Source organism: Felis catus, chromosome E2 (genome assembly GCF_018350175.1).
Source record: "Felis catus isolate Fca126 chromosome E2, F.catus_Fca126_mat1.0, whole genome shotgun sequence".
Classification (NCBI taxonomy): domain Eukaryota; kingdom Metazoa; phylum Chordata; class Mammalia; order Carnivora; family Felidae; genus Felis; species Felis catus.
In genome coordinates, this window is record NC_058382.1 from 48,039,373 (window position 1) to 48,052,486 (window position 13,114).

The 13,114-nt window shown below is 40.8% G+C and overlaps 1 protein-coding gene across 24 annotated transcripts in view; it reads left to right on the top strand.

The window, feature by feature from the left end:
• HYDIN (HYDIN axonemal central pair apparatus protein) overlaps positions 1 to 13,114 on the top strand; it is a 433,865-nt gene that overhangs the window by 70,629 nt on the left and 350,122 nt on the right. The window contains exon 1 of one of the 24 annotated variants that reach the window (XM_045046333.1): positions 10,690 to 10,917. The exons of the other annotated variants lie outside the window; for them this stretch is intronic. The gene's annotated coding sequence lies outside the window, so the exon portion shown is untranslated. Of the gene's footprint in view, positions 1 to 10,689; positions 10,918 to 13,114 lie in introns of those variants that run through there. 24 annotated transcript variants of the gene reach the window in all.

The following is a 13,114-nucleotide window of genomic DNA, read 5'->3' on the forward strand; positions in this document are numbered from 1 at the left end:
AAACAATTATTTTTAATTTTTGCTAAGCCAACAGGAGGGGGCCGTTACATCTGTTGTTGATATTAAAATATGAGTTGATGGTTAATTTGAGTGATTGATTTGATGGTTAAATTCAAAATAAGGAATTTTAGTTATCAATGAATGGTAATTTCAATATCTCTTTTTCATTGTAGCAAATTCATAAATAACTGTATTTGTTTATGAATTGCTGCAATGTAAACAATATGAATTACCTAGCATTCATAAGAAGCTTATAAAATTGTTCACCTTGAGTGATGTGTGTGTGGTGTGAATTGAAGCAAATTCTTCAAATGAACATTCATCCTGTGTAATAGTTGTAGAAGTCAGAGGCATTCCGTTTGTGTGCTTCTACAAGCCAACTGGTCTGCAGGATCTGGTGCTAACAGAATCAATGGTATATAAAGTAGAAGTTATTATATTTTAACAAAGCAAACATGGATTTAAAATAGCTTGTCTGCCATGTTTATATCAGCATATTTGACAAAATTAACAAGACCATCAAGAACTGCCTTTGCAAACTTTGTTCTAAATGGTTCTCAAGCTATTCATGCCGTGGTAACACATTAGAAATAATAGACTGCAATTATTTATAAGGAATTCACTTTGTCAAGAGATTGTGTCCACAGAATATAGCTCAAATGACATTTGTGTCAAAGAACATTAATTGGCTCAGATAACTTAGAAATTCCTGGCTGGATCTAAGGATTTAAATGATGTCATCAGAATTCAGTCTCATGGTACAGTGTTCATGTATGGCTTCATTCTTAACACCCTCTCTCCTCTCAGAGGGGCAAGAGGGCTGCCGACAGCTTCAAGCTCATAACCTAGTTAGCAACCTCAATGGAAAGAAAGCATGCCTCTTTGGCAGCCGTTCCAATGTAATCAGAATTAAGCCTCATTGGCTCCAACTGGTTTGACTTTAATCACTTGCCATGTCCAGGACCAATCACTGTGGCCAGAGAGATGTGATATTGGGATAAGCCTCTTCTGGACTGGGGTACGGAGTGGGGTGATTCCTTGAGGGAAAATGATTTTAATACCGGAAGCAGGATAAATAGATACAGGGTGGTAAAAACTTATAAATATCTGACAAATGATTCCTTTTATTTTTTATTTTTAAAATTTTTTTATTTTTTGTTAAAAATTTTTAAATATTTATTATTGAGAGACAGAGAGACACAGAGTGTGAGCAGGGGAGGCATAGAGAAAGGGGGAGACATAGAATCTGAAGTAGGCTCCAGGCTCTGAGCTGTCAGCACAGAGCCCAACGCAGGGCTTGAACTCACAAACTTCGAGATCATGACCTGAGCCAAAGTCAGTAGCTTAACCAGCTGAGCCACCCAGGCGCCCCATGATTCCTTTTTTTTTAAAAAAAGAAAGCATAAGTGGTTTAGTGATTTAGCTACCTATCCAATCATTCAACAAATATTGACTCCATGTTAGGCATTATTTTAGGCATATACGCCAGTGATGAGGATAATGGTCAAGGTCTCTTATCTCATGGGACTTGCTCTCTGGTGAAGAAGGCAGACATAGAAATGTAGTTACACAAATTATTTACTCCATATGTGAAAAGTGAAATTGCTATGAGACTTCAGGAAAGGCTTTCTAGAGGCAGTGATGTTTCAACTGACCCCTATAGGATGAATCTAAGTTAGCATGGGAAAGGGGGTGGGGCAGAAGAAGAGAGTTCCAGAGATTTATCTCTAAATAATCTTGTAGTTTGATCAGGGGAAACAGGGCAGCCTGAGAACCTAGACAGAAGGGACCAGAGTGTACCAGTAGGGTTAATGGACTTGGAAGGAGAGGCTGGGCATTCCAGAGACAAGAACTATGCATTTTACCATGTTATCTGAGGGTATCTGTAATAGTGTCTCATAATTCAGATCCATACATGGATCAGGACACTTTCTGAAAGAAGATCTAGCTAAAGCTCAGAGTCTCAATTTTAATATACCTTTTCAAAAAAATATATTGCTTTTTTTTGGTTCTTCAAATAAGAAGGGGCTTGAAAATATGTCCTTGGTTGCTTGGTGGAGAAATTTAAAATGTTTACTTCTGTCCATTAAAGTTCTGCAAGTAAATTTTCATTGTTAATACACCAAGTTGACAATAATTGTATCTCAACTTGATACCTAAAATAAATCACAATGTCAAGATATCAGCTCTATAAATCTTGGATTAGGTGACATAAATGGATAATCCAGGTTAATTTCAGACATCTGAGGAGTGCTCTAACTTAACTTTTACTAGTCCTGGGCATTGTTTGTATTGTGCTTCATTTTTCAATTTTATCTTCAAATTTTAAACAATGTTCTATTTTTGCAGTGGAAAATTCATTAGACACGAATTAGGTTTTCTCCCCTTCTACCATCTACACTCGGCAAATGAGGATGTCTGCTTTTTTTTTTAAATGTTTATTTATGTTTTTGAGAGAGAGAGAGAGACAGAGTGTGAGTGGGGGAGGGGCAGAGAGAGAGGGAGACACAGAATCTGAAGCAGGCTCCAGGCTCTGAGCTGTCAGCACAGAGCCCAATGTGGGGCTCGAACTCACGGACCGTGAGATCATGACCTGAGCTGAAGTTGGACGTTGAACCAACAGCCACCCAGGTGCCTCGATGATGTCTGCTTCTGAGAAGGGTAGACTGGGTAGTGCAGGTCTGTCCTCCTGCTGAGGACATCTAGGAAACCTGGAAAGATTATAAACAAAAGCCTTCTTCAGGGCACTAGAAGGTGACAAGGTGGTGAAGAATTATCAGGCCAGCTCTAGGGGGTACAGGTACCCAGGGAAGTGAGCCTCAAACTTAGAACCCCTGAGAGCACATGCAAATTCCAAGGAAGAAGCTGAGAGACTAAGAGTTGGGACAGTCTTTGTGGACTAAGGCAACAGAGATTGGTGACTAGGGCCTGCCAAGTTTGGAGACTCCAGGTGAATTCCTGTTGGGGTTTGGACCTCAAAAGGCTGCCTCAAAGGAATAGGGATGAACTGGAAGTTGGCCCATGAAGCCACTTGAATTGAAAAAACAAGCCATAGAGTGGGCAAAGACATCTACAAAAATATGGAACTGACAAAGTGTTTGCATCCAGAATATTTGAAGGACTTCTACAAATTGAGAAATAAAAGACAACCCAACTGAAAAAGTCAAGAGATTTGAACACCTCACACAACATTACATAAAAGGGGACATCCAAATGGGCAGTCAACATATGTGAACCTACTCAATCTCATTAGTTATCAGGGAAATGCAAATTAATAGGACAATGAGCTATGATGATACATCATTGGTTAGCTAAAATTTAGGTTGCTAATAGCAAGTGTTAGCAAATTTGGATGGCAACCAGATCTCTCATACACTACTGGTGAGAGCATAGATAGGTACAATGACTTTGGAAAACTGTTTAGCATTATCTACCATAGTTTCAGATACTCTTACCCTACAACCCAGCACTTCCATTCCAAGATATATGGTCTGCTTTGCCTTGTGTGCAGAAAGACATTTATAAGACTGTTCATAACTGTCTTATTCATGTAACCTCAAGCTGGAAACAACTCAAATGTTAACCAGTAGTAGAATGGATTCATAAATAATAGTATATTTCAAATAGTGAACTATTAAAAAATGAAAAGAGATTACAGCTATATGCAATGAAATAGGTACATAGAGCAGAACAGAGGAAGCCAGACACAGAAGACTGCCTACTGTATGATTCCATTGTTTCAAATATTAGAAACTGGGCAAAACTATAGTGTTTAGGGATCCATGCTTAGGTAATAAAAGAAAATCGAGGAAGTGATTTCTACAAAAGTGAAGATAGTGATTGCCTTGAGTAGGGAGAAAGGGCTTAGTGATTGAGAAGGGATGTGAGGGTCCTTCTGGGGGTGCTGACAGTGTTCTGTTTCTTTACCTGCGTGATCATAACATGGATGTTCATGTGGTAAATTAATTGAGCTGTAATGGATATAACTTTTCTGTATGTATGTAAACTTTCATAGTAAAATTTTTTTTTTCAACGTTTCTTTATTTTTTGGACAGAGAGAGACAGAGCATGAACGGGGGAGGGGCAGAGAGAGAGGGAGACACAGAATCGGAAACAGGCTCCAGGCTCTGAGCCATCAGCCCAGAGCCTGACGCGGGGCTCGAACTCCAGACCGCAAGATCGTGACCTGGCTGAAGTCGGATGCTTAACCGACTGCGCCACCCAGGCGCCCCCACAGTAAAATTTTTTAAAAGACTGTATCACTTTATCTTTTATCCACCTCATTGTAACTAAAAGCAAAATTTATCACATGCTCAATCAAATTGCAACAATGCTTTTCACTTAGAGTTGTGACCAAGGCTGAATGTGGGAAGATATGCAAAATCAAAGTCAAAATCCAGTTAGATTTCTGGGTGCTTGTTACTGTATGCTAGAGGCTGTAATACTCAGTTTCTTCTTCACTCTTCAAAACCAATATGATTTTTATTTTTTTAAATTTAATTTATTTATTTTTAAAGTTTATTGATTTTGAGAGAGAGAAAGTGGGTGTGCGTGCAAGCTGGGGAGGGACAGAGAGAGAGGGTGAGAGAGAGAATCCCAAGCAGGGCTTGGACTCATGAATCATGTGGGGCTTGAACTCATGAACCATGAGATCATGCCCTGAACCAAAATCTAGAGTCAGATGCTCAAGCCACTGAGACACCCACGCGCCCCTGATTTTATTTTTAATTAATATAGTACTTTGCAAGTAGTAGATACTCTATTAAATCGAAAGATAATTGAATTCCATATGAGAAAAGCAATTTATTGTGGAACAGTAATACTTGTAAATTCTTGGTTTAAATCATGAAAATGATGTGAATTGGGGCTCACAAATAATAAATAAGCACTTTCTGCAGCTGTAGCTCTCTCTATTCCTGTCCTTAGTGTTGAAAAAAAAAAAAAAGAAAAGAAAAGAAAAAAAGAAACAACAGACCCCACATAGTGTCACTTGTGCTAAGCCCATGTCAGTAAATCAAGACTTACTACCTAATCTGATTGCAGTTTCGGCCTCTCCTAGGAATATTACCTTTACCTATTCGATCTGGAATTACCTGGTCCGCAGTAGGGAGGTAATCCGATCCATCCGCTGTAGAAAGGTGACTGTTGCCTGAAATAATCCATTACTTTAACTTTCTTTTCCCACCCCCATCTGCCTATAAAACCCTTCCATTTAGTAGTTTTTGGAGCTCCTTTCTTTTTACTCAATGAGATGCTGCCCTATTCATGAATAATTGAATAAAGCCAGCTTGATCTTCAAGTTTACTTAGTTGAATTTTGTTTTTTAACATTACCTTCTTCCCATATGGCCCAGAGTTGGCTGTTTGACTTTACCCCTGACTGTGTCTGGCCTGGTTCTAAGTTTGAACAAGCTTCTAGCACTTGACATTTTTTTTTTCCTCTGAGAAGCAGTTCGTTTTGTAATTTGAAGCCTAGGAAAATTAGTTCTCACCATGCATCTTGTGATATTTGGGTTTATAACACGAAGTATGTATTTGGTTTTCATCATTTCTTTACAGGGCTCCTAAAACCCTTGGAATTTCCTAAGGGAGGAAAGCAATAAAGGTGTCTTTTGTTATGTTAATGAATGACCTTTGGACCCCGCCTGAGAATGGGGGGCTGGTTGCCAGAAGAACCAACCATCTGATTCCAGGGTTGGAACTTTCAGTCCCACCCACCTCTGGGGAGGAGAGACTGGAGGAGAGTGGGGCTGGAGGTTGAATCAGTGTTGTTATTCTTTTTTAATTAAAAATTTTTAAAAAATATTTATTTATTTTGAGAGAGAGAGCGTGTGAGCAGGAAAGGGGCAGAGAGAGAGGGAGAGAGAGAATCCCAAGCAGGCTCCACATTCAGTGCAGAGCCAAGAATCAGTTTTTAAAGGCTAATAGTTTGATCAATCATGCCTATGTAGTAAATCCTCCATAAATGCCCAAGAGGACAGGGTTTGGTGAGCAGGTTGGTGAACATGTAGAGATTTGGGGAGAGTGGAGCTTTGGGAGAAGGCATGGAAGTTCTGTACCCCTTCCCACATCCTTGTCCTCTGCATCTCTTCTATCTGGCTGTTCCTAAGTTATATGCTTTTATAATAAACCAATGCTCTAGTTAAGTGAAATGTTTCTCTGAGTTCTGGGAGTCACTCTAGCAAATTAATCAAACCTGAGGAGGGGGTGTTGGGAACCTCTGATTTATCTCTAGTTGCTCAGAAGTACAGGTAATACTCTGGGCTTGTGATGAGCATCTGGTGGTCCTGGGGGAGAGGGTCTTGTAGGAATGAACCCTTAACTTGTGGAATCTGATGCTAGCTCTGGGTTGATAATGTCAGAATTGAGTTGAATTGTAGGACAGCCAACTGGTATCGTGAGAATTGCTTGTTGGTGTGGGGAACACTCGCCTCTGCCCTACCCTTCCACCTCCCACATTGCAATTGGTAACCAGAAAAAAATACATCTTCATTTTTCTTTTCTTCAACATGGGTCAAACAAGAGGATTCTTTGTGAACGTTATCTCTCTAATCTACATCAGATATAATAGGTCATACATTCTTCAGAGATAGATTGTTTTCAGGAAGTATTTCAAGGAGAAAGAGAGCAGAGGCCAATGGGAAACCTGTGACATCTAAAGTAATCCAACTTAAAAGAGATAAGACAAATAGAAAACCAGGGAGCATGGCAGCTTTAGAAACAGTAGAAACACAGAAGATGAAGTAAGATTAAAACAAAAGTCATGTTGCACTTGAGCATTTCCCCTAATTTTTTCTTTGGTGTTTTCCTGCTAAAATGGTGTTTGGGGCTAAAGAAAAATTTATCAGTGTTCCAGAGTACAATTGCCCTGCCCTTGCTGTGGCAGTAGCAGAAACTGAAGACATGAACAAATTCATCGCTTTTCTTCTTACACCAAACTTTCTGCTAATGCTAACACTAAGAACAATTATATGCCAGGTACTATACAAAGTAAAGTACTTTATATACACTATCTTCATTTAATCCTCGTACTAAACACGGGGTCAATGTAGTAGCTGGCTTTCAAGATGGCTCCTGGTGAGCCTCCCTTCCTGGTAATCACGTCCTAGTGTGGCTTCTCCCACACTGAATGAGGATGATTGGTGTTGCATAAATGATGGTGTGTGACTTCTGGGTCACAAAGGACATTGCAGCCTCTCCCTTGGTCTCTTGGGTTGCTTGCTCTGAAGGTCATCATGCCATGAGGACACTTAAGCAGCCCTTTAGAGGGACCCATGAGGAGAGGAATTGAGGTGTCCCCCCCGAGAGCCAGGACCATCTTGCTAGCTGTGTGAGTGAGCCATCTTGGAAGTGCATTTTTCCAACCTTAGTTAAGCCTTCAGATAGCTGCAGCCCTTGCTGCCAGCTTTGACTGCAAACTCCTAAGAGAGCCTAAGCCAGAATCACCTACACCAGCGTCTTTCAAATTCTTGAATCACAGAAACTGTGAGAAATGACACAATGTTTTGTGTTGTTTCTAACTGCTAAGTTTTGGAGCAATTTGTTACATGGTAATAGATAACTTATTAGAGTAGGCTCACTACCGTTATCTCCGTTCTACAGATGAGAAAATAGAGGCTTTGGAAGATTAAAACCCAGGTCTGATGACTCCAAAACCTTTGGCCTTAACAAAAACAGAATACTTCTTCAGGATTTTGGTTTATTACTGCTGACAATACCTTCTGAGAGGAAAAAAATTATTTTTCAAAACTATGGGAAAACATCTTTAGTCTGTCAACCTATATATTTAGTTAAATGTGTTAGAGGCATGTGGGCTACTGCAATGCACGAATAAACATGAAAGACAGTGTTTGGCACAGAAGTTCTTTGAGATTTGTTTTCATCTTACATGTTGCTCACAGGGGAGAAAAGATTTTAACTTGTTCTGAGATTTCAACTGGGAGCCCATATGCCAATTTTTTGTCTGGCTCTCAACAAAGGAGGGACTTGGGGATGGAAGGAGAAGGCAAGAATAAAAATACAAGGCAGTAAGTCTTTGAGACATTTTAGATGAAGGGAAAGCAAGAAGAGATGGACAGAAATGAGGAATGGGGGACGGTTATGATGATCATGATGGTTGTTTATGTGGCATGTACATGTCCCCACAGGGTCTGGGGGGGGGCATTCTAATTTAATAATATATGTCATGAAATTCTGCTTTCCCAGACAGCAACCCCTTCGACATTTAAACACTTGTAGACTCAGCTCCCTTATGAGTTCTCAGAGGTGAGCAAAACTCAACTTCGTGCAGAAAATGAATTTTGTGCCTAAGAATATCTATCCTATGGGGCACCTGGGTGGCTCAGTCAGTTAGGCACCCAATTCTTGGTTTCAGCTCAGGTCACAATCTCGTGGTTTGTCACTCGGAGCTCCACATTGGGCTCTGCACTGACAGTGTGGAGCCTGCTTGGGATTCTCTCTCTCTCTCTGCCCTGCTCATGCTCTCTCTCCCTCTCAAAACAAACAAACAAACAAACAAACAAACAAACAAACAAACAAACTTTATATATAAAAAAAGAATATCCTAAAACTTTTGTTGTTGTTGTTAGAATCCAAGGCTGCAACTCTATCAAGCAGAGCTTTTTTGCAAACCCCAGCCTGTCTGGTTCTCCCTTCTAGGCATTAGCTGAGAATACCTTTTCTTGTCTTTTCTCTGAAAGAAGATACTGTGACTTAATCTACACTCGAGTACATTGAAACACAGAAGGAGCCCATGGTTAACATTTAAATTAAGGAAAACAAAAGAGGGAAAATAGTTTTTCTGAAAAAATATTTTAGTCTCATGAAAATTTCTTTTATATGTACTATTTAATATTAAGTTAAATTCAACAAATATTAACTGAGCCTTTTTTCTTTGCGTTTGCACATACTCCCTACAGTCAAGCTTATATTTTGGAGGTAGAAATAGCTTTGTAAGCAAATAACTGCAATACAGTGGATTACATTCAATAATAGAGGCATATGCAAAGGACAGAGTGATTGACACTCTTTGTTTGCATTAGGGAAAGACTTACTTTTCGGGACCTTTGTGATGGGTTTTATGGGATAAATAGAAGTTTGCTAGGCAGATGTGGATCGGGAAGTGAGAAGAAAGAATGAGTTTATACAAGCATATAGAGGTATGAAATAGCCAGGCACATTTGGGGACTGTGGGAAGTCATTTATATGGATTAATTAATTTTAGCATATTTATTAAATAAACATATGTATGAGGCAGTGTACTGGACACTGAGAACACAGTGATGGAAAAGACAAAGTTTCTGTTCTTGAGGAACTTACAGTCTATTGGCAGAGGGAGTTGAATAAATAACCATGATAGTGGTGAGCATGAGATCATAAAGAAGGGGTAACCTTGCAGGGTCAGAGAAGGCTTTCTGAAAAAGGTGACATCTGAGTCCAGAAAGAGGAATGGGCATTAGCAGGGGTGGGGGTGTGGAAGGAAAGGCATTCCAGGTGGCACTAGGAGTCTAGAGGTGTGTGAGCATTTGAGATTGCGAACTGTGAGTTGAGCATAAAGCACAAGATGAGCAAGTTCCTGGGATGTTTGTCATGCTAAGGTGCTTACAGAATATTCTGGACTGAAGGTTTTTAGGCAGGGAAATGATATGACTGCATTTTCTCTTTAGATTTTTTAAAAATGTTTATTTATTTTTGACAGAGAGAGAGACAGAGCATGAGCGGGGGAAGGGCAGAGAGAGAGGGAGACACAGAATCCAAAGCAGGCTCCAGGCTCTGAGCTGTCAGCACAGAGCCCGTGCATTTTCCCTTTAGAAAGGTCACTGTGGCTTCAGTACAGAGAATGGCTAGAAAATGGGGGTATTGTGAGGATATGATGCTGGAGTTAGGGAGGTCAGCTAAGAGGTTGTTCTGGTCACCTGGGCAAGGCATGAGGGTTACAATAATAAAAGAGGGCCACTGGGATGGAAAGGAGAAGATGGATTTGTGAGATATCCAGAAGGTCGAGGCAGAATAACCTCATGATTAAGAGTGTGGTGAGGATGTGGAGAAATGGGAACCCTCTTGCGCTGTTGGTGGGAATGCAAACTGGTGCAGCCGCTCTGGAAAACAGTGTGGAGATTCCTCAAAAAATTAAAAATAGATGTGCCCTATGACCCAGCAGTAGCACTGCAAAGGATACAGGAGTACTGATGCATAGGGGCATTTGCACCCCAATGTTTATAGTAGCACTTTAAACAATAGCCAAGTTATGGAAAGAGCCTAAATGTCCATCAATTGATGAATGGATAAAGAAATTGTGGTTTATATACACAATGGAGTACTACGTGGCAATGAGAAAGTTTGAAATATGGCCTTTTGTAGCAACGTGGATGGAACTGGAAAGTGTGATGCTAAGTGAAATAAGTCATACAGAGAAAGACAGGTATCATATGTTTTCACTCTTATGTGGATCCTGAAAAACTTAACAGAAGACCATGGGGGAGGGGAAGGAAAAAAAAAAAGGTTAGAGAGGGAGAGAGCCAAAGCATAAGAGACTCTTAAAAACTGAGAATAAGCTGAAGGTTGATGGGGGGTGGGAGGGCGGGGAGGGTGGGTGATGGGCATTGAGGAGGGCATCTGTTGGGATGAGCACTGGGTGTTGTATGGAAACTAATTTGACAATAAATTTCATATTAAAACAAAAAGAGTGTGGACTCTGGAACTAGAGTGAGTGGCTCTCCTCCCAGCTCTAGCCTTTACCAGTATGGAAACGGGAGCAGTTTGTATACCTTCTCTGTGCCTCTGGTTTTGTTTGTTTGTTTGTTTTCTTTGTTTTGTTTTGTTTTTTAGTCTGTGATTTGGGGAAAATAATAGCACCTCCACCGATGGTTGTCGTGATTAAATCAACTGATGCATATTATGTTTGGAACACTGGTTCCTGGTAAGTGTTCAATAAACAGTTATTATATGATTGATTGGAGGAGATGACACCTGAATTTTTGATGTGGGCAAATGTGTGAATGAATAGTGGTTCCATTCACAGAGGAATGCAGGAGAGAGCAGGTCTCAGGAGCATGCTGGGCTTGAGGTGGCTGAAGACACCCAGGTGGAGACATCTTGTGTGCAGTGGGATCAGTGGAGTGGAGGTCAGAGGGATCTGGGTAGCGTGAATCCTCTAGAACTGCAGGAGGGCACGACATAGAGGGACACTTGGAATGGCTGCTGGGAAGACAGCTGACAAGGGCAACAGGACGGCAGGTATACGGGGCCCAGTGGAAGCTGGAGACTGAACGTGCAGTGACGTGCAGGCAGAGAAAGATAGATACCATATGTTTTCACTCATATGTGGGTCCTGAGAAACTCAACAGAAACGGGGGGAGGGGAAGGGGGAAAAAAGTTACAGAGAAGTAAGGAGGCAAACCATAAGAGACTCTTAAATACTGAGAACAAACTGAGGGTTGATGGGGGGTGGGGGAGAGGGGAAAGTGGGCGTTGGGCATTGAGGAGGGCACCTGTTGGGATGAGCACTGGGTGTTGTATGGAAACCAATTTGACAATAAATTATATTTAATAAAAGAAAACCATATGCACACCATGGATGCTGAAAACTGGACAATGCTGGTACATGGATCAATCAAAGTAGATCTAAAACAATGGAAAAAACATGTGCTGTTCATGAATTAAGAGACTCCATATAATAAACATGTCAGTTTTCCCTAACAAAAATGTGCAGTGACATGATCTGCGCTCCTGTACAGTTTTCTCCAACAGTCCTCCCAGCCTGGGGTAGGAGGGAAGAGCAGCTGAACTGACCCAGGGTTGGGGTTTTACTGGCTGAGACAGCAAGACCTGGAGTCAAGATGTTGACAGTACTGCTCAGAGATTGGGCCAGGGTCCGCTGTGAGATGTGGGCTGCAGAGGCCAGAGTGAAGACATGAGAAGGGTTGAGGAGGCAGGAGTTGAGGGGGACTCTCAGACTATTGGCTTGAGAAACAGATGGTGAAAACCAAGATGATGAGAAATAGAGGAAGAGAAAGAACAAGGAGTGTGCATGTGAGTGTACATGTTCACATGTGCATGTGCATGCTGGCTATACAGGGGAATGGAGGGTGGAAAAAGATATATTGGGTATTTAATTAAAATAGAATTCCAGGAGTTTGTGTTCATTTATTTTTTATTTTTATTTGTATTTTTTTTAATATATAAAATTTATTGTCAAATTGGTTTCCATACAACACCCAGTGCCCATCCCAAAAGATGCCCTCTTCAATGCCCATCACCTACCCTCTCCTCCCTCCCACCCCCATCAACCCTCAGTTTGTTCTCAGTTTTTAAGAGTCTCTTATGCTTTGGCTCTCTCCCACTATAACCTCCTTTTTTTTTTTTTCCCTTCCTCTCCCCCATGGTCTTCTGTTAAGTTTCTCAGAATCCACATAAGAGTGAAAACATATGGTATCTGTCTTTCTCTGTATGGCTTATTTCACTTAGCATCACACTCTCCAGTTCTATCCACGTTGCTACAAAAGGCCATATTTCATACTTTCTCATTGCCACGTAGTACTCCATTGTGTATATAAACCAAAATTTCTTTATCCATTCATCAGTTGATGGACATCTAGGCTTTTTTCCACAATTTGGCTATTGTTGAGAGTGCTGCTATAAACATTGGGGTACAAGTAGCCCTATGCATCAGTACTCCTGTATCCCTTGGGTAAATTCCTAGCAGTGCTACTGCTGGGTCATAGGGCACATCTATTTTTAATTTTTTGAAGAACCTCCACACTGTTTTCCAGAGCGGCTGCACCAGTTTGCATTCCCACCAACAGTGCAAGAGGGTTCCCATTTCTCCACATCCTCACCAGCATCTATAGTCTCCTGATTTGTTCATTTTGGCCACTCTGACTGGCGTGAGGTGATATCTGAGTGTGCTTTTGATTTGTATTTCCCTGATGAGGAGCAACGTTGAGCATCTTTTCATGTGCCTGTTGGCCATCTGGATGTCTTCTTTAGAGAAGTGTCTATTCATGTTTTCTGCCCATTTCTTCACCGGATTATTTGTTTTTCGGGTGTGGAGTTTCGTGAGCTCTTTATAGATTTTGGATACTAGCCCTTTGTCCGATATGTCATTTGCAAATATC